Source organism: Melopsittacus undulatus, chromosome Z (assembly GCF_012275295.1).
Source record: "Melopsittacus undulatus isolate bMelUnd1 chromosome Z, bMelUnd1.mat.Z, whole genome shotgun sequence".
NCBI lineage: Eukaryota > Metazoa > Chordata > Aves > Psittaciformes > Psittaculidae > Melopsittacus > Melopsittacus undulatus.
The window spans coordinates 18006706-18029101 of record NC_047557.1 but is presented as its reverse complement, the minus strand read 5'-3'; positions in this window follow the sequence as shown (position 1 = coordinate 18029101).

Genomic DNA, 22396 nt, shown 5'->3' with positions numbered 1-22396 from the left:
GCTTAATACAAGGGTAATTTGGGGAAATTTAACAACCTGTGACACAAAAAGAATGAACCTAGATGATCTAATGGTCCCCTTTGGCCACAAGTCCTATGAAAAAAAAAGTGGAAAATTTTACATTTCTCTATAAACTTTTTATCTGGAAGAATGACAGCTTTTTAAATTAATCACAGCAATCATCCGATTTAGGAATTAGGGTGTCCTGCTTTGTTTTTAAAGAAGCATTTAAATGTGGACACTAAAAGTGTGTATGTGTATACATGTGTGTGTGCATCTGGAAGTACCACAGTTAGGAGTTAACTGAGACATTAGGCTTAATGCCCAACATTTGATTTTCTTTCAAAGACTGATCTTCATTGACTTCAAAGTAGATCAGACCTCTGTGTTGCATCTTGTCCAGATGAGATATGGTGCCTCCAGCATGCAACTGTGTGAGTGCTGTAAGACACCAATTCAGCACTGAATCACAGACACAACTTCTCAAATCAAAGATGAACAGATATGTGTGATACAGGTTTCTTTTATATTACTACAGTTCACATAGGCTGGGGGTGGGAATTATTATGTACACACATTTCTCTGGCCCCCAGAATAAGAAAGCAAGTTGTATCCTAAGGTGGCAATTAGAGAAATGAACTCTAATGTTCAAAACAGAGTGCAAGAAGAACTGGAAGGCAAACTGATGTTTGCTAATTTATTGCTGTGAAGAAGCCAGGAAACTTATCAGAGAAAACTTAAATACCAAATTATGTTGCCTGGGATTTTTCTCATACGTGCAGTAAACACAAACCTTCAAATTACACTCAGTAGTAAATCCTCAGTATTAACAAAAGAGGCATTAAAGAACATTTGTAATTGGACCAATCTACGAAGAGCAGTTTCAGTAAAAGAGTGCAAAACACCTGCCTTTTCCTCATGACATCAACAGCACCCTTTGGGAAGTAAACTGAAATGCATATGTCAACCTGCACCTCTGTAATTGTGACATAAGATACCCAGTCACTTGAAATACAAGAAAAATCTCTGCATTCCAGAATACAGAGGTTAAAAGGTCTGGGTCTAGGAACAAAGTCCAGGGACATTTTATCTATTACACAGAAGCATGATGGAAACAACTCTTAATGTTACCATGAGAAATGCTTGTCCAAGAATAATTTCTTAGAAAAGCTCTTGCATGTCTTCTCCCTAGTGCCAAAGCTAATGCTGCAATCATTGGCTTGCTCTGACTAGGGTGGGAATTCTGCTACTTTTATTGAGTTACATACAGTAAAGTATTCCTATATATAGTTCTTATTACACACTTCTTCAAGTATGACGAGAAAAGAAACTAATCCAATCTAATAGAGTATTGTGCTGCACATTTTTAGAAAACTTATAAAAGACAGCTGGCCAAAGGACCTCACTACCATGTGTATTAATAAATGTGAAAATGGTATTTTAGCTACATAGTCACTTAACAAGTAATTTTTCTGGGATGCTAAGTGCTGGAAAACAAACGTGTGACAGAAAAATCAGTTATATGGTCCTGAAAGCCAACAATCAGAAGTGAATGTTGAATATCTGCCTATTGAATTATGTTTTTGCATGCTCTGTTTGTTGTACTGAAGCACACTAAACAAGGTGGGAATCTTCTCTTGGGTCAATATTCAGTCTCTTCCACTTCTAAATTGTTATCAAAAAAGAAAAACAAATTTATTTTTTCTCTCTCTCTTCAATATGTCTGGCTAAAATGGTCCGGTGCTCTTGTAAGAATAAAGATGATGATAAACACTGAGTAATTCCTCCACAGCGATTCCTGACAGGATTTGTCTTATAAGTTGCAGCATTCACACTGAGATCAGAGGCAATGCATACAACTGACAGGGGACTTCAGAAAGGCTTCAGTGGGGGTTGCAGTGTTTTTGGTAATGGGGGAAGGTCCACAGGAAAAACAACAAAATTCGACTTGCAGCTGGGACTGCTTCACAGAGCCACAGAGCTCAGGGCAGTGTCTGGCACCATCAAGACCCATGCAAAGGGAGGGTGCCTCGGACTGGTGCATTTTCCGCTTGCTCCTGTATACCCATAAGAGGAGGCTGGCTTTGCATAAGGATAGCTCATTCATGTCAAGATTTTGCAGTGGTTTGAGTGCAAGCAGTTAGTGATGTTCTTAATTAAGACTAAAGTAAATTAAAGTAACTAAATTAAGCAGTAGAAACAATTAAACATCAGGGAAGTCTTACTGATCTTGTACTGGTGCGTTAAATTGAGCAGGATGCATAGTCATTTGGAAAGAGACCTCTTCAAAGGGCAGGCAATGACTCAAAAAAAATTCAGTTCTGGACTATGAAAGCGCAAAGTCTAGCACTCCCAGCCCAACAAGGAAGTATTCCAGCTATGCAGGACCCTCAGATTTAAGCTACCCTGGATGCAGTCCTGTCTCTTAGCAGGTAGCTGGACATAAATTACATGAAGAATTCATTAGGCTGCTGGAAAGAAGAAAGTCATTACTCTCCCAACACAAAATGAATTAGAAACAGGGCTTATAGTGGAGGAGAAATTTTTGTGGATGTTTATCAAGGAAAATGTCAACTTGGGGAACACAAAATACAATTCAAGTTTTAACTCAAAATAACAGTAAACTGCTTTGTTACTGATTGACAAAAGAACATAGGAGTATTGAGAGCTAATGGGAACACTGATGCACACAGTTAGAAGGTCAAAATTCAGTTAAACAAACCCATGGCGCAATTAGCACCCTAACAGATAGAAAACACAATTTTGTTAATTGTTCTGGGCCTTCCTAATTTCCGAGTTGTCTGTATTGGAAGTAAAATTTTCATATAACTTTCCAGTACAGAATCTAATGTAGCAGATTGTGAGGGCCACTAGTGCTTTATTAAATGGCAAACAGTGATTTACAGTATTATAGATTTATTTTCCCCAATTATTTTTTTCCATTTTACTTTTTAAAGTGATCTAATTTTTAAGTTTCTTTTAAAAACAATTTTTAATGATTCAAAAATACTCAAACTTCTGTTCAGCATCTGATTTTAGTGTGAGTGGTCCTCTACACAATTTATTTAGGTATATTATGTTGCCCAATGTGCGTATAATAGCATCTTTCCAATTCGTCTTGACAGACGTTCCTTATATTATTTATTCCTACCATTAGGAAGACTTACTTTTCTTTACTATGCTTTAAGTCAGGTTCTCATGACTTCTGACTTAAACATGCCATCAAACCTCATCTTTACTGCTCTCCTGAAATACCTGCTTTTGGGCCTCATGCAGCTCTTCACTGAAAGGATATAATGATTTCTATAGACTTCAATAGGCTATAGATCATATCTACAGGCTGCAACCAAAGATGATTTCTCTTCAACACCATACAGAACATTAAGTCAACATTTGCTTTCAGCTGGTGTAACCATATTTTCTTAATATTCAGAGAAAAACACAAAGCTATCAGCTGCTGCATGAAGCACAATGTGCAGATGGTATTTTAGGACTTTCACCTTCTATAAATATAAGCATAACATAATTATTTTTTTTGTCACTTCATAATTATTATTCACTTGGTTTCACATCTTATACATAATTCTATTAAGGAAAACCAGTTTGATGCTTTTTTGTTTTGTTTACATGTAGTAGGAATAATATGATGTATTATCTGTGAGATAAAAAAAGTGTTGCAATATTTGTGTCCAACAAATTGCTTTTAGACAAGAGGTGTTACTGTCTGGATGGTAGTGCATATTCTTCATCTGCTGTGGTGTTTTAGCTGAAATTGAGTGGTCCCAGAAAAACTTGGTTCTAAAATGTATGCGTTCACTCAGGAGATTAGGATTGCCCACATACTGTCTGCATTATGGAACAAAAGATGTTGTAGGGTTGCTGTTCTCCATCTAAACAGACACTCTTAAAGTGGTTATATCTGGGCTTTTTCCCCTTAACCACTAGGGCTACAGAACTAAAATCCTTTTTTCCTTTAAATTGTAAGTTGGTGTCGCAACAATAACCCCAGAACTAGTACCCAGATTACATGCTGGAGGAAGGAAAGGGAAGGAAAAAACTATTAAATGGACAGCTTTAGCCAAAACCCTGATGCATACACATTTGGCATCAAATAAATTAGTGTGAACTGTGGAAAAAAGTTTTTAAATATTTTGCAGTTCTTGTCATTTCTACATGACAGCATGGTAGTCTCCTCTAGCCTGAGATCTACCCACTCCTAACTTGAGATAATTTTTTCTTGCCTAGCCTAAGCAAAAGATCCTACTTATGACTGCAACATAAAATAACTTTAATAGCATTTGGGCACATCCATTATTCTGGTGCTCAAAAGTCAAATTCAGTGTTACTGAGATCAAGAGCAATTCATTTCAAACAGTTGTGTCTCCTTAGCTGCAGTGAAAGCATTTTAAGAAGTATTTGCTGTTGCAGTTTTCATTCCCAGCCTGAAATGAAACAACAGAATACTTGTTTTCACTCTTCTAATGACATTAAGAGTGTATAAATTCATATTATATGTTACACGAGCGCCATGTCATGAACTTAGTTGCAGTTCTTACCTCTAAATAGGAATAAGATACTAATGAATACAGGTTGCTTCAGTAGCATGGTTACATGTGACAAGTTTGGCTTTTTACTATATAGGGCTTCTCAGTGTTTTAAAAGCATTTGTATAGTTGATATTTTTCAGTGGTAGTCCTATTTTTAAAGCATTTTATATCCTTGTTAATAACAAGTACTGGCATTTATCTTTTCTTGGCTCACGTGCTAATAATGCTATAATAGATACATCGATAAGTTTCAACATCCCCATTTTGTTTGCTAAGCTGTTATGTTTCAATACCAACAATTTCAAGCATAAAAATAATAAAAGCCCAAGTAGGATAACATATAACTTTATTTAAATTATTTAAAATGGTTTTTTAAAGCTTCACCCCAGACATTCTTCATTTAAAGAGGGAATGAGGAAAAAAGAGAAACAAAAAAAAAGAAAGTGTCTACACAGGGCTCTCCTGTTCTTAATTTTGGTTGAAGCCATGCATACCCCTTTGAAGTATTGGCTCTAGTAATACACACCTTATCCCTCTCTGTGCCAGCCATATGAACCTATTTACATTGTAAGATTAAGCCAGAGGCCAGGAAAGAGATATGTACAGTAATTCCAAACACAGTCTATAAGGAAGTGCCTCAAAGATTTTCATAAAAGTCAGTGACACCTATCAAATGGCATTAGAAACATGTAAGCAGGCATGGCCATGATTACCTCAAACTGACATGATAGTACCTGTCTCAAAGAAATTGCACTTTATTGAATTGTCTTTAAACATTTATATAAAGTAACAAAGTCAGCAAAGTAGTTTAAACTTCCATCAAAACAGATGTCTAAGAGTGACTATGCTTTGAAATATAAATGAAGTCAAGGGTCTTCTGTTGCTTTTGAGTAAGACAAGCTGACTGAAAAGCAAAACAATTTAAATGAAAAACATTGTTTTTCTGTTGTGGTACTTTTAGCCATAACTATCTATCTGTCTGTCTGTCTGTCTGTCTGCCTATCTAATAAAAGTAATCTGTGCTCTTAAAAGAAAAGAAATAAGAATGAAAATGCACTCCAAACCCAGCTTTTAGTAATTTGGAATAATGGGAAATATTGTTTTCTATCCCTGGATACCTCCTCAGTGTTGGGTACTGGATCCTCTTAGAAGGAATTACATAAATTTGAGCAGAACTTACTGAGTACCATCAATGCACATTCTAGGTATGCTGCTAAATATTTTGGAGGTTACTTCAGTTATCTAATTATGAAGAATGACAGTCTGGTATATGTCATAAATCTACAGTAAATCATAAAACTGACATAAATTATCATAGTAGAAGGGGAATTGAGATAAAGTCATACACATTCAGCAGTAACAGCTTTGGATCACCATAGAACATATGCGTGTGCTTGACTTCAAGTACTGAAACCATCTACATCCTTCAAGGGAAATATGTGATTGGGGGACTTCTTGCTTATATCACCAACCCTTTGGAAAAACTGTTCTTCAGAATTTTCCAGGACTGAATTTTCCGGGAGGTTTTTTCACATCATACAATATTGACAGCATTTGTCACTCTGTCACTGTCAACAACTGATTGGGCATAGATTCCTGGATACACTGCAGTGCTTCTCTATCATGATCTCAGTCTGTGTACGAGCATGTGTTGAACACATTAAAATGAATCATCAAAAGGCGCCAGGTGCATAGAGTGAACACAGCCATATAAAAAAGCAAGAAAGTCGTAAGTGCTATCATGCCTTGTTTCCCATGAAATAAACAAGGGAATACTGCGCCATTTCATATTTATTATGGTTAAAGGTTCATTTAACTCACACAATAATCCAGACCATCTAACCCCAAAGAGTTTCATGTACTAAGATAGGGAAGACGATGGAACTAACTTAGAAAGTGCTAAATGTCCATCAAATAGTTTTGCTGCGGGCTATATCCATATGCAGTTTGTAACCCATTCTCAAACTCCATAATTATTTAATAGTGTTTCTGCTTACAGTACAATGTCTCCAACTAGCATAAAATTTTTGTTCTGGAGCTTGACCCCCATTGTGTTAAGCTATTTGCTTCCCCAAGGGTCTGGCTGTTACTCAAGTTCTGACATTCTTGAATGTCCTTATGGACATAAAAGTTACCAGACGTAAAATTCCAACCAGTAACATCTCCTGCTCTTGCTCTGCACATGTTGCTGGATCGCAGGGATGTGCAAAGGTTCTGGATCTTCATCCCTGTCCTTTAAGCCTCACCTTTGGTTTCAATCTGGGCAGCAGTTGTGCTGAAAGGATGTTCTGTGTATTCTATGCAGCTCTGGACAGACCTGTGTCTTTTTACAGATGACCTCCATCAGGTACTTCACCTGCTCTATCAAATGCTGATGTCCCGTGTGGAAGCCAACCATATCCAGAAGCCAGCTTTCTGTGAAAATACTGTACTTTGTCCTACCTGACAGGGAAACAAGTCCCACTCCTTATGCCAGAAGCTTTGGAAGTGTTTTTCCAATGTTTTCTTTATTAATTTTCTGTTTACTACCTCAGCATTACTAAGATACCTCAAATGCCTAATCAAAGTAATAATTAGAAATGCAGGATTAATTACTTTCTGAATCTTTTCTTCAAGTGTAAATAGTAGACTGGTGGCGAACATCAGTTTGACATTTCACTTGCATTACACCAATAAAAAAATCTGCTGAAAGTAACCAAAGAAAATGTGTATTTGGTACTACCAAAAATATTCTAGCATTAATACTGAGGGGTTAGAATATATCCTATTCACTTTGCTGGAGGCATAGTGAAATTTTCAGTGTCTGTATATTGAAAAGTGATTCTGAGAATTCTGATAAAAAACCCAAACTATTCCTTAGTATTATTTTCACCAAATATTCCTGTTATTATTACTGTTAATGAAATATGTTATTGTTGACAGCTGATATTATGGGCCTACCATCCAATACCAGAATTCAGAAGTGGCCAGCACATTTCTGGAAATTCTCTCAAATTCTCCAGTTTCGGCCTTTTGTACACACACCACAGAGGATTTGTCTTGGTGGTCTCCAACATGAGGTCAACTAGATGCTGAGTAACCTTTGCTGGAGAGATGGACAACAAATATCAGATGGACCATTCAGGTGTCAGTCACTTCTACCCAGAGCTTTCCTGCAAAGTCCTGCCTACATCATTCCTCCCTTTCTGTCCAGATGTCTGTTGCCAGGTCTTGCTGAAATGTTGCCATTATAGTCAATTTGTTAGGGGATGCTTTAAAAACAAGTCTTCTTTTCTAGACCACAGAAGTGAACCAAGTGACGCTCTCACAATATAACACAAAAGCAGCAGCTTGTGTGAAGATACGTGGAAGCACAGAAATCAGAAAACTTGCCTTTCTGTAGCAGGCAGCTGCTAAGATCCCAGCCCCAATGTGGGAAGGGCAGGGATCATCATTCCACTGCTGCGATAGCATAGCCAGCTGCTTGCCAGGCTGCCTGCCAGCCTGCCAAGCTCTGTGTGCCTCGTGCAAATGAGGGATTTGGCATCCCTGTGCTATCTATCCTCACCTCCAGTGCAATATTGACAGAGGGTAACCTACAGCCTTAGGGATAAGGTGCTGATCTGAAAATACAAGGTTTGGGCTTTACCACTTCAAAGGGCTTACAGTAATCCTGTGTGCATCACTACCCATATTTCTGCCACTTCATTTTTTTTTATATCCCTGCTGGCAGACAGTTATTGTCCTGACCCTTCTCCTTTGCCATGAATTGCACATGATCACACCACCCAGCATGAGGAGCAAGTCCCAAGCATGACAGATCCAGACCTTGGCTCCATTGCTTCTCTGGAGGAATCAGCTAAATGCAGAGCTCTGCATGCCCTATGCGCATCATCAGGCAGCAGTTGAACCACAAAGTCCAAATACGGGTGTGCCCATGTCACAAAGAGCCCTGCAAATTAGATGTATCTGCTGTGTCCAAAACCTGAAAGTGGGAGGATGACAAGGAAAAAAGCTACATTCTGCTGTCATCCATAGGGTTGTATTCTGTGTTGTGCACTTTCAGAGCTGGGGTCTGAGGGGACAACATTTGTAACCTGATGATGAAAGATGAATAACAATAATGATAAGACTGCAATTGTAATAGACCACTGTTGCATGGCAGCCCTTCCCCAGGTCTGAATCCATTTTTTTAAGCCTAAGTGAATCTGCAATCATAAAAATTAGCTCATTAAAATGGCTTAAAAATCAGACAGGGAACTGCACAAACCTGTGGCTGCTAGACCCTTTCTCTGCATGACCCCACCAGTTAGCAGACAGGGCTGAAGCAAGCTTGTTACAGCCCAATATTAAATGAACAAAGAGACAGAGTCTGGTTGCACTAGGGTGTGCTTTGGAAAGAGACAATGTGAAAAAGAAGTATTCTTTGACAACTTTCGTTTAAATGAGCTTCAGTGGAAATTTAAAGAATTCATTGCATGTCGGTATCAGAAATACGAATATGGTATTCAGTTGTACACCATATTCAGTTGTACACCTTTCATTATATTTCTATTTCTAACATTTCATTGTTTCTCAGACAAAGCATTAGCATTTCTTTCACTTCTGTAATAATAAAACATGGTATTTATTACTAAGAGGTAGAGACTGGAGACAGAAGGTGGGAAGCTTTCATCCTGGGGGACAAGACAAGTGCTCTGTAAGAGCATTACTTATTGTGGAGCCATGACTCACATGCAATGTCATTTTAACAGCTTTCTGTGTTTAATTTCCTTTTCTTTAACCAGTAGCCTAACACAGCAGCACTCAGACTGCACCAGTAGTCTGTGGGGCAATCCCAGGTGGCCCGGGGAATTAAACATTTTGGGAGCTACACCATACCCAACCGATCTTGGGGAAGGGAATCAAATGCTTCAGAAGCCAATGTTTTTCTTGTGCAAAAAAAACTGGGAAGCCATTGGGCTGTGGAGCCCTTTAATTTTTTTTGTGGGAAAAAAATGCTAACAGTTGGGTTTTGAATACTGGTTTACGTTCTCAGTGCCAGTGTCTAAGGCAGTCAGAAAGTTTAAAGCCCTTGCAAGGGAAGACAAAACAGATGATGCAGAGCAACATGACTGAAGAGTTGCAAAGGGGGTTGGAAGCCATTCAAGCTCTATCTGCCTGACACTTAGGGGAGACTTTGGGCAGTCAGATCTCATTACTTAGGCCGTATTTAATCTTGGTTCCATGCCTCCCATCTCCTGTGAGATCCTAATATCCTTGAGGGAGAGCTTCCCTGCATTTCTTCTTCCTTGCTCCTCAAGAGATTTTGTTTGGCAGATGGGTGTCAGTCAGCAGAGCATATGCACCTGGCCATCCCTAAGCCTACATGCTATACCTCCTACAGAGGGATGGCATCTCGATGTGGTGCACCCATGGAACTCAGCAGCCACAAAGTTGACCCCAGGAAAGAAAGAGGACAGCATCCCACATGTGGATCCATCTGGCAGCCGGCAGTGGTGTTTCAGGTGAACTTCAAAAGAAAGGGTGCCACCTACTGAACCACCACCTGTGATTCCCATAGCACCCGGCTTCTCCTTGGAGATCCCCTCCAGTACTTGCTGACCTAGTCTAACCCTGCTGCGGCTTATGAGATCCAGTGAGCTCATCACCTAAGGGGGTATGGCTGCAGGCCAGATAGGAGAAATGTAATATTTAAATGACGTGTGTGCTTCAGTCTTCAAAAATGCAACAGTTTGGAGAAGGCAAAGAGGATGGAAGAAAACTGGAAACCTGTTTGCATGTCCAAAATTAAAGCTTGTACCAGAAGCAAAAGAGAGGACAATCTAACTATGTTACAGGGACAGAACACTTCCAATAAGGTTCATTTAGCCTATTTCTACCAAAGAAGACTGTCCTGGGAAATTTCCATTGCATTATGATTAGCCTAATTAGAATTGTTATAATCAAATATGTGCATTTGGCAGAGCAGTGAGAGAGGAGAATGCTATTCTTGCAGGGTTAACTGCATTCCTGTCTTCTGCTCATCGTATTCAACGTACCTGCTCAAATTTTTTTTGTAAAGTAAAAAACTTTACTTTTCTTCAGCTGTAATTCCAATGGTTTCTCAGGCTTGGAATTAATTTTGGGATGTTCAGTTCAGAGCATTAGTCCCAGATTCCCAAGAAGTTCAAGTAGATCTGAGCCATGCAGGTCTTCTACAGACTCATCTGAAATAAAAAAAAAAAACAAAGAGAATGAAAATCCAGGAACATGCTCTGGATAAATTATTAGGTCATAGAGGCTTGTTCTGCACAGTCTAAACCTTTCTGCTGTCCTGAAAAGCTAGATTGACTTCCATGGCATCATTTTGGAAGCTAATGACTTCAGTGAGATTAAATTTAAGCCTCCTGTAGGGATGCCAGGTCTTGCACTATTCTTGGGAGTGTCATAACTGCTCCAGATTTCTCAGTTAGAGTCTGATGTGACCCTCTCTTGCATCCTCACTCTTGGTTTCTGTCTTGCCTCAGAGATATTTGGGGAATGCTGGAGGCCAAACTAAGGTAAAAATGGGAGCTGCAGCAGCCTGCCATAAAGAGGCTTAGTCTTCCAGAGAGAAAATATTCCTAGAACTGTTATTTAATGCCATCTTGGCCTTTTATGTTATATAGAGTTTGACAGGAAGACTAAGGCTTCCTTCTCCTCTTATTTAGGGCTTAACTGTGCAAATGTCTTCAGAGCCACAGCTCCTATCTGTATTACTCGTATGCCTTGCCTGGAAACATTCACTGAAATAATAATTTTACTTTTACAAAACAGATTTCTTGGGAACATTGAATCAGGTTTTCAAACTTTTTTTTTATTTCCTTTAAATTGACTGAACAATTCTTCCATATTATGAGAAATAAATGGACCTCTAGAGCAGGAACCAACATTGGAACAAAATTTTCAAATGTATCTAAACAATCAGTTCTAAAAAAACTTCCCCCCAAAATAAAATTTTATTTTTGATATTTCCCCTGATTTGGCACCGAGAAGTTCCAAATGCCTCCTCTTCACTACCCGTACCCCACACCCCCATCCAAAATGGAAAGAATTATTTTTTGTGTGCAGTCTTTTAGTCAGGGTTAAAGATGCTGAGGATCTTACAAGATGCTCTGGAACAACTCCACTGCAAGTCAATGGAATGATATTAGAGCAAAACTGGGCTAAAAAAGAGAATCAGGCATGTAATATACCCTGGAGACTAAGAAAGTTCCAGTTTCCTCTGCATAGTCTTACATTACTTGCACTAGTACCAAGGCCATGAATTCCTTCAGAATTTCAACTGTTAACAGTAACCTATGTTAATAGTGAGATCACTTAAAAAAGGGTGTAAAACCAGGTGAAAGCAAATGCATGCTGCTTTATAATCAAGATTAGAAGATAACTAGCCAAGGAAACCTAGGAATATTTCACATTTGGCTTCTGGGCTGAGAATTAATATTTTCTGCCAGATTTCAAACAATTTTATTGTAGCTACTAAAACAATACACCACTAAGCCACCAAAATGATATTTTTGGAGTGAAACGAACTTTCAGTAAAATTTGATACTTCCAAAGTACTGTTTGCAATCACTTGAGAGAGAAATTTTTTGCCTCTTTTTTTTTTTCTAATCTTCTTGTGAAGCGAGAGGAACGTGCAAACCAGTATGGGCTAGTAAAGCATATGACACAAAGTTTGGCTCTACTGAAGTCATAATTGGATGAGACTATGATCCACCCACAGAAATAACACAAATCCTTTAACAAGAGATTTAAGAATAGTTAACTAAAGCCAACATAGCAACAAACTTCCCCTGAAAACACACCTTATCTCAGGAAGTGAAAACTATTCGCTGCCTAAATTTCAATTAACTTTGTCACGCTTTTCAGAACCACAGCAATTGCAAGCTTGATTCACGTTATGATGACAGATAATTGCTTTTACAGGTCTGGCTTGGTGGAACTGTGGAAAAAGGCTTGCCAGACTGTATTACATGAGTGAAAAACATTAAATAGACAGCTAACATGTCTCATCTCTTCCTCTACCTCTTCTCTCTTCGTTCTTTTTTTTCATATCTTTTGTAACCTCCCATAGAGGTTTATGTGTGTGCATCTGTGTGTATCTTTGTGTCTGTGTCAGTAAAAGCCCAAACATTAGATCACAAGTTCTTGTTTATATAAGCTTCAATTTACCCTTCAGGCAGAAACTTAGAGATTTCCAAACACACAGATGCTTGCCACTATCCAAATTCAATTTGAAATGCTCTGCACAACATCTCCTTTAACTTAACTAACCTTGTATTGTTCAAATACTTCATAACGTGTTTTGATTGCCAAACATCATTACTAACTTTGCCATTGTTAACAAAGCTAATTGAAACACAAATAGATGGAATTCCATAAAATGTCAAATCTTCTGAAAAAAAATTGTATTCATTTTATTAAACACATAAATCTGATTTTACAAATACTTATTATGCAGAGTTATTATGGAAAAGCTATCACAAAACTAAAAGAAAATATTGCTACCTGCTATGATCTAGACCCTGAAAGAGACCTTGCAGGAATCTGTAGGAATGGGCCATCATCTGCCAAGAGTCTCAAAACTGTAATTCATTCACATAGAGCAAAACCTGGGGAAGGGAGGCAGAAACCCCAAGAAACAAAGCAAGGTTTACTTGGGGAATTGACAAAGAATGCTTCCCTCAAGGGTAGATTTGGAAGTCTGTGGAAGACAGAGAGAGAAGGCCTGAACCTAGCATACTCTGGGGAATGTAAAGTTTTCAGACCATGACACGCTTCAGATTCTTTCCATGGGCACACTGTGGAGGCAGCAGTTCTGCACTCTAGAAATAATTGAAATAAGAGAGATTCAGGAAGAGAGAATCAGTGTCACTAACTTCCAAAAAAGCTCATGCCGCAAATAACACAGAGGATTCTTCAAGATTTCCCCTCCTCCTCCATTTCCCTAGAAAATGTAACTTAGCTACAGACAAAGGAAGCAGATATTCTGTCATCATTAATCTCCATTTCCCCCCCATGTTGTGGAAAAGTAAAGCTGGTTTTTACTGTCCTTTTTTTTTCCTTCTTTCAGACACAACGTGGATTAGAAAGTGGCTGCAGATAACTCTCCCCCAAAAAATGAGTCTGAGTCTGTAGCAATGCCATTATCTGCTGAATTTTGTGAACTAGGAAATTACATTCTGCATTGAAGTTATTCTGCAAGATGACCTTCTGTTCCTCTTTCTCCCTGATTGCACTGTATCTCCCAGAACCAGGATATGGGTCCACAGTCCGCAATTTCCATTCAATAGAATGGATATCCACAAACATTTAGTAGCAGTTAGATGACCCAATTTTACTGTTGCTAATTTTTCTCTAATGAGCTGGCTGCTGCCGAGTAAATATGTAGCACAGCATTTACTCTGTTACAATGGCTAGTGATTCTGTAGCCTCTGCTACAAGAGATGATGTTGTTTATGTCTCAGTGAAAGACTGACAGGATGCCCTGGGTACACTGCAAGATGCAGTAAGTAAATAGTAATAGTGTGTGCATGGGATGCTGCTGTAAACATCTAAAACACTGCAACTTTACTTCCTAGACTGTATCAGAACTACAGTCCAACACAGGACTATGGCAGTGATCATTCCCCTGTACAAGGCACTGTGAGGCTGCACCTCAAATCCTGTGTTCAGTTCTGGGCCTTTCGCTACAAGAATTGTAGTAGAGGGAAAGTTAGAAAGGTGAAGGCACAGACAGAACTAGATCTGGCCACTGCCATAGAAGATAATAAAAAGTACGTAAGTATGTAAGCAATAAAAAGAGGGCCAAGGAGAACCTCCATCCTCTGCTGGGTACTAGAGGAAACCTAGTGACTGAGGACGAGGAGAAGGCTGAGGTACTTAATGCTGCCTTTGCCTCAGTCTTCAATAGTCACACCAGCCACTCCCAGGGTACTCAGTTCCCTGAGCTGGATGATAGAGACAGGAGCTGATTGAAGACCCTATAATTCAGGAAGTAAAGGTTAGAGGCCTTCTGCTCCAGTTAGATGTACACAAGTCTATGGGGCCAGATGGGCTGCACCTGCGTGCTGAAGGAGCTGGCAAAGAAGCTTATCAAGCCACTCCCCATCATCTGTCAGCAGCCCTGGTCTAGTGGGCAGGTCCCAGAGGATTGGAGCTTGTCCAATGTGACCCCTTTCGGCAAAAAAAAGGCAGGAAGGAACCCCAGCAACTGTCAACCTGACCTTGGTGACAGGGAAGGTCATGGAGCAGATGATCCTAAGTGAGATCATAAAGCACATGTAGGAAAATGGAGGGATCAGGCCCTGTCAGCACAGGTTCATGGAGGACAGGTCCTGCCTGACCAACCTAATCTTCTATGACAAGGTGACCAACCTGGTTGATGAGGGAAAGGGTGTGGGCATTGTGTATTTGGACTTTAGTAAAGCATTTCACACTGTCTCTCATAGTGTTCTCCTAGTCAAACTGGCTGCTCATGCCCTGAATAGGTGTATTCTTTACTGGGTTGGAAACTGGCTGGATGGGCGAGCCCAAAGTGTGGTGGTGAATGGTGTCACATCTAGTTGGCACAATAACTAATAGTGTCCCTCAGAGCTCGGTGTTAGGGCCAGTGTTGTTTAATATCTTCAGCGATGATCTGGATGAGATTGAGTGCAGCCCCGGTAAATTTGCAGATGACACCAAGCTGGGTGGGAGTGGTCTGCTGAAGCTGATCTGCTTCAAGTTGATCTGCTTGAAGTTGATCTGCTGAAGTTGATCTGCTGAAGGATAGGAAGGCTCTGCAGAGGGATTGGACAGGCTGGATTGATGCGCTGTGGCCAATAGAATGAGGTTCAACAAGGATATGTGCTGAGTCCTGCTTATGGGCCACACAACCCCATGCAACACTACAGGCCTGTTGAAGAGTGGCTGGAAATATGACCATGGAAAAGGACCTGGGGGTGCTGGTTGATGGAGCTGAACATGATCCAGCTTGTGCCCAGGCAGCCAAGAACGCCAACAGAATCCTGGCCTGTGTCAGCAGTAGTATGGCCAGTGGGGTCAGGGCAGTGATCATCCCCATGTACTGGGCACTGGTGAGGCTGCACCTCAAATCCTATGTTCAGTTCTGGATGCTTCACTACAAGAGAGACATTGAGGTGCTGGAGCGGATCCAGAGAAGGGCAACAGAGCTGGTGAAGAGTCTGGAGCACAAGTGTGATAGGGAATGGCTGAGGAACCTGGGGGTGTTCAGTCTGGAGAAGAGAAGGCTCAGGGAGACCTTATTGCTCTCTGCAACTACTGCAAGGAGGATAGAGACAGGAGGTGGCTCCTCTCTTCTCCAAAGGAATAAGCAATAGGACAAGGGGAAACAGACTCAAGCTGCCCCAGGTGAGATATAAATTGAATATTAGAAAAAAATTCTTCACTGAGAGGGTACTCAAGCATTGGAACAGGCTGCCCAGGGAAGTGGTGGAATCTCCATCCCTGGAAGTGTTCAAAACCTGCATAGTTGAAGCCCTCAGTGACATAGTTTAGTGGTGGTCTTCTCAGTCCTGGGGTAGAAGTTGGACTTGATGATCTTAAACCTCTTTTCAGCCTCATTGATTCTATTTTATGATTCTGTGATTTTATTCTGTGATTCTAAGTTAGCCAAAAGTAACTTGCTCATCTACTTTTCTGTGTTTGATGAAAATACATTGTTCTGTGTCCACAGGATATCCATGTATTGTCTCTTTCTGGCACAACATAAATCTGTCACAGGAATTGTTGTATAGCTTAAAAAAATGTAAGCATGGTGCATTCTCCAAGATTCATAGCAACATATGTCTATGTGTCTTGATCAGAACTGTGCTTGAAACATGTTAATGTTCGTGTACAAGTAACAGCACATAAAGGGGGTTTTGGTTTAGGCACATTTTACCACTGGATTTATATGGGCATGAGGTAACACCTACTTTTTTTTTTTTTTCTTCAAAGAGCTAATCCACATGCGTAATTGAAACAAGTCCTTATTCTGCTCACCATAAATATGTACCAGATGTATCTCTTAAGAATGTTGCATTTTGTAGCATGGTGGGATTTGCTAGTACCTGTGAGTTATGTCAACCTTGATCCAAAGGGAAATAAAAATGAAGAGCATAGCACTGTAGGATATGGTGTGTCCTAGACATGGTAACAGGCAAGTCTCTAAGTACAGTAAACATCTACATTATCACCCTATTGATTTACTCTGTGCAACATGATGGCTTGATTGCCGTAAACAGGAATCATGCCTCTAAAATAACAAACAAAATTGATTGTACTGAAGCACACACATTGTAATTTCCACTGCCTTTTAGGCCTGCTGTGGTATACACTCATAGATCATGGGGTTGTGATTAGCTGTTCTTAATGGCCTAACAAGAGAATAAAGACATGAAAATGTTGTGAATACACTGTGCTGCATCCTGAAGAATTGCCTTCAAGTGTTGGGCTGCTCACAGTTTGAAGGCACTTTAAGAGAACTAATCATGTGACAGTGCCTTGGCTTTAACTAAACAAACACTCCGGGACTTTCTACAAACCCTTCTGAAAATACAGACATGCCACAGAAAAGTTGCTACTACTTATGGGTCTCTGAAAAGCTTATTTCTCTGAAAAATGCTATTGCAGGATGTCAGACCTCACCAGGTCCAGGTGACCCAATAAAAAGGCTTTACGCCCATGTTCACCCGCAGAAAATCCTGTGTAGTCCAAGAGATAAAAACAAACTGGAGAAAAAAGCATAACACGGCTTCAAAGCTTTCTGAGATGTTTATCCTCTCATTTGTGCATCTGCTAAAAAGTCTCTGTTTTCACTTAATATATTTAAAAAAATACAGCAAAAAATAGAAAAGCAACTTGTGAACCAATTACTAACAAGTAAAAGTATAACAGATGCAAACAAAGAACTGCAGTATTTTTCACCATATGTTTCGAATCAATCTTATTCCTTCATCAGTTGGAAACAAAGCATAATGTTGTGGTTCTAACAGTAACTAACCTTGATCTATCAAACCGTAGAAAAACAAGCAGTACTTTGACAAGCCATTTGTTCTGTTTATCATAAACAGTCAATAGCATTAACTAAGATCAACTATTCCTGTAGAATTATATTATCTAATTATTCCCATTTCAGCTTCTTTTCTAATTGCCCTCTGGTGTTCAGATTCCTTTATTGCTCTTTTACTAGTTTCTGCTCTATTCAGTTGGCATTTTGTTTATAAACCTCCAGTCTGCAGTTTCAGGTACAGAGGTCTGGAGGCGAACAGGGCAGCAATGGGGAGCAGGACCTGTGGAAAGGGCTGAACAGGACTGCAGCTGCTTCCCCCTCACACGCTGCAGACAACAGAGAGCACCGGGGAGCGTCAGCGCTGTGGCTACAGCCCTTGACATCCTCCTGAGAAATCTAGCCACACATACAGGCACCTGCGCAATGTGGCATTTTTACTGTCTTTAAAACAAGCCATTCATCTTGAGGTTAATAGCAAAAAAGCTCCACATACTCCAGTCACAGCAAGACTACCTGAGAACCTTGGCATGCATTTTAAAACTAGAGGCTCTTTCCTGACTTCTCTATTCTTTTTTTCATTTAGGCATTTATTTGGCTTTTGCACTGCACAGCCCAAATGGTACTCTGCTTGTCTGAGTCTGTCAATGTGCAAGGAGCAGTGAGGGTGAGGCACGGGAGAGAACTCCACAGTTTCAAGCCTCAAGTGGGAGGTGTGACTTGATGATCTCTAGAGAACCCTTCCAGCTGCTGTTTCTATCATTCACCCTTGTAAATGCACACAGACATGTAAGTAAGAACTGCAGGTGCATTTCTGTCACCTGTCTGCACTGTGTGCCACAGTGGCTAATATTGTGCAAAGGTGCTTTTGACGTGTATGTTAGGGTCTCCTCTACCACCTGTAAGCCATCACCTGCAGTGCCAGGGTATTACATGCTGTGCTCACAAATATCTCACAGGTTGGTTGAAGTGCAGCTCCATGTGCACCGAGGTTTAGGTAGTGCTAGCAGGCGGATCTTCAATCTTATGGTGAGCATTTACAGGCTCAGTTACCAGTGAGCTCCATCTTTCATTTTCCTCTCAGCTCTCTGCATGGAGCTGTGCTCAGGCTGATGTTTCGGGGAGGAAAATATAACCTCTCCTGCTTTGAGGATGTGTGAACTGTAGAAACTGAGTATTGTAGGTCTGCCAGATGCACAGCTCTCTGAAACACCTTAGCTTGTGTGTGCTAAACTTCCATGATCATTGACTTATGTTCATGAACTTGGTGAACTTTGCACCCAAAACTAAGGTGAGAAAGCAGTGACTTTTACTGTAAATGCTATGTTCAGATCTAACCATAACTTTGGGCCAGATCCAAAAGAGGACTTACACGCTTTATTTGGGATCTAGGAGCTTAAAACATGACACTGAAAATACCTGCCTACCCCTGGAGACGTAGGTTAACCAGGAGCTTGAGCTTAAAAGGCAGTTGACTTTTTTCAATCTAAATTTTTTCTCCAAAATTGCTCTGTTTGTCTATCTGCATTGACCCATCTTGACATGGACAATCAAGTTTATTTCCCTCTTCTTTATGAGATGATTGAGGGCTATAAGTCATCCTTTAGAGGGAAGTGTCCTGACACCAGACTATAAACTGGAATGGGCAGATACTGGGCAGTCCACCACTATGTCACTGCACTGAACCAGAACTCAAGGTCTGTGGGGCCAAACATGATTCAGTAATTAAGTGGTTAAGTGGCTCAGCTCATTAGGAAATGTTTGGAGTTCTGTTTCTTTCTCCCCAGACAGTGTCTGTGTAGATGAAATAGATAAAATACAGGAACAATAATGGAAACAGGCACCCTCCCTATGCTCCCTAGCTCTAAGCCTAACCACTAGACTATAGAGTTAGTCTTTCATATTTTCTGCACAAAACCCCCATTTTCCCAATGAGGTGAGATGAGTCTGTTTCTACCTCTCACATAAACCTATCAGGATTAGGTAAACTCCTGGTGATCTCTATTTTTCGTAAAGTGGGAAAAGAGGAATGGAAGTATTTTAAAATGAGGAAAGAATTGAGACTGTTTCCCCTGAGCTCTCTCACTACTTTTGAAGGGCACAGAACAAGCTCTGGCTACGTTTTAGAAGGAGCAAATAAGCCCTGTCCTGTTCTTTAGAGACATATACCTTTCAGAGAGGGTCCTGGCTGTACATATCAAGTACACAAAAGCAATTTTTTTGCAGCCCTGAGTAAAGGGCAAGATCTAAGATACATTATATCCTTGGGGTTTCATTTTTGGCTGACTCCTAGCAGCTGTATACTGACTGACACAAGGTAGCTCCTTGGCTTAGCTTACTCTCAGGTTTTTGCTGTCACTCTAAGATGCCTAAATTTGCATGGACAATTAATAGACAACTAATTCGGGGTTCTGGTTTTAATGCTAGGATGCCAGATGTCACTGAGGTACTAGACATCTGAAAGGTTTTGAACACCTATTACCTAAAATGGATTAAGCCTACAGTATATAAGTACTGGAATTTCTCCCCTTTCCTGGACTCTGCAACCTTTCCTGTTCCTGTCATGCCTGAGAATGTAGGCATGAGTGGCCTTCAGGACAAGTCCCTTGATCTCTGTTCCAGTACTTTTTCCTTCATTTTTGTATTCACCTCTCTCCTCCCACTCAGTGAAAGCAGCAGAGATCATGTCGGCAGAGGCAACTCCACTTTCCTCTCTCCCCATTTGTGTTTACCCTTCCTGTTGGTTAAAACACAATGCTTTCACAAATGATGCCACACAGAAGACATGTCCCCACATCACTGGGCACTTGCATTGGCTGCTGCAGAGCCAGAGCTTTTGATACCTTAAAGACTCACACAAATCTTGTAAGTGTACAGACAGCAGCAACATTTCTGGATGGGTTCTGAGTCCCCAGAGTCACCAGAAAAGCCCTTCACTTCCACCTGGCTGAGTAGTGAAGGGGCAGAGAGACAGATGTATGGGATGCCCTTTACAGTAATGAAAAGGATTAAAACATACATGCAGAGAGATTGGATTACAACCTCTTTTTCTGTTTCGTGTCAAGCCAGTATTAGCCAAACAAAGGTCCAACAAGAGTGTCAAAACTATCTAATTACTGGTTATAAAATGGGGTCACTCACAGCACTTTCTAGCTCTGCTCATTGGTATCATCCCTGAACTGAGGCCCAACATCCTACTTCAAGGTTAAACAAAACAGCAGAAGCGAAGACTCCAGTGCTTGCAGTTCTTTTCCCACATAAGACATAAATGGGGTGGTATACTCCCCAGTGCAATACTCCCATTGGTGACTGGATATAAGTGCTTCCTCAGGCTAAAAGTTGGGTGCATGGTGGTCACTATCCCACCTGCTGTATATAAGGACAATGTGTCTCTCCACAAGAGAGAATATAAGAGCTTAAGCCCATGCCTTTGCATGCATGCTCTTCTTGTCCAGCCGAGTCATTATTTCAGACTGTTTTCTGATTCATCAGAAAAAGCTCAGACCAGCATAACAGCTCATAGGACAGTGCTACTGACTTAATTCCGTCATTGATCACTAACTGCAGTCCTTAACATGGCCTTTAGGAGACCTCCACAGTCAAAAGGAACATGTATTTCATGACAGCAACGTAGCCACGTATCAAAGCAATGTGATGTGGATAGTTTAAAGCAGAAACAGCAGTAGCCAACACATATTTTCACTGCTGAGACAGTGGTAGGAATTGATCTTTACAGCGTTGATCCCAACAATCTTATAACCATGAGCAAGAGCAAAGCACAAGCCTATGAGGCTACTACAGGTGAGAAGACAAGGATTTCTTTAAAATATAAAATAATTTTGCTCACCAGGCCTCCTCCAAGGTAAAAGTTTGTGGTTTCTCTATCCCTTGACCAAGAATCATGTTACTTAAAGATACCTGTGCCCCAACTCAGCAAATAGTAGATACATGTTAAATTTACAAATTCTCATAAACAGACTCACTAATTTGAAAAACTGGGGGATAAGGTTGGGAAAGCCAAAACAAACCCTATGATTAGATACAGTATTTCAGCAGTGTGAAAACGACAAAATACATACGAAACTCTTTGGTTTATATAATTTTAAAGGTGAAAAACAGATATAAAGTGCTGCTTTACTAGGAAAATTGATTTGTTCTTAACCATTATGACTACCACGATACAAAATCTTAGTGAAGATAAAGCAGCTTATAGTTTTCATACATTTTGATAGGTTGTGCAGACAGCAGGAAAATCTAAGGCTATGGGTAAGCCATCTCATGCTAGAAACAGAAGTTGGGTTGTCTTCAGCAGGATTTTAAGTTTATTCTCATTCTTGGCACATGATCAAGCCACTGCAAGCATGGTGTGGATATAGGGCTGCTCATGATTATCCTAGTGCCTGCTCTTCAGGAAATTCACTCCTTAAGGGAGCAGAAGTTCGCACTTATTGGAGAGTATGGTGTGCAAGGAACAAGTACAGAGCAGCCAAGCTAACACAGGGCTCTGTTGTAACGAGTTCATGTGACAAAGTCCTGGCATAGGCCAGCTCAGGGAACTCACCTTCCTTATGAAGACAGAACTGCGTATATGTGCAATGGATCTATCTGTCTTCCAGGGTGACCTCCCTGTTTACATCACAGATCAGTCTCTTGACTGAAGTACATGCATATTAAGAAATCAGGCACCATCTGTTACAAACAACAGCTCAAATTAAATTAGTGCTTGCTAGATAGCTTATCTTACTTTTAACTGTTGAAACTGTAATCTTTAATAACCTTTCCTTAGCTAGTGAAATCTTTTCATTTTTAGGAGACAAAGGAGAGCTCTTTTATA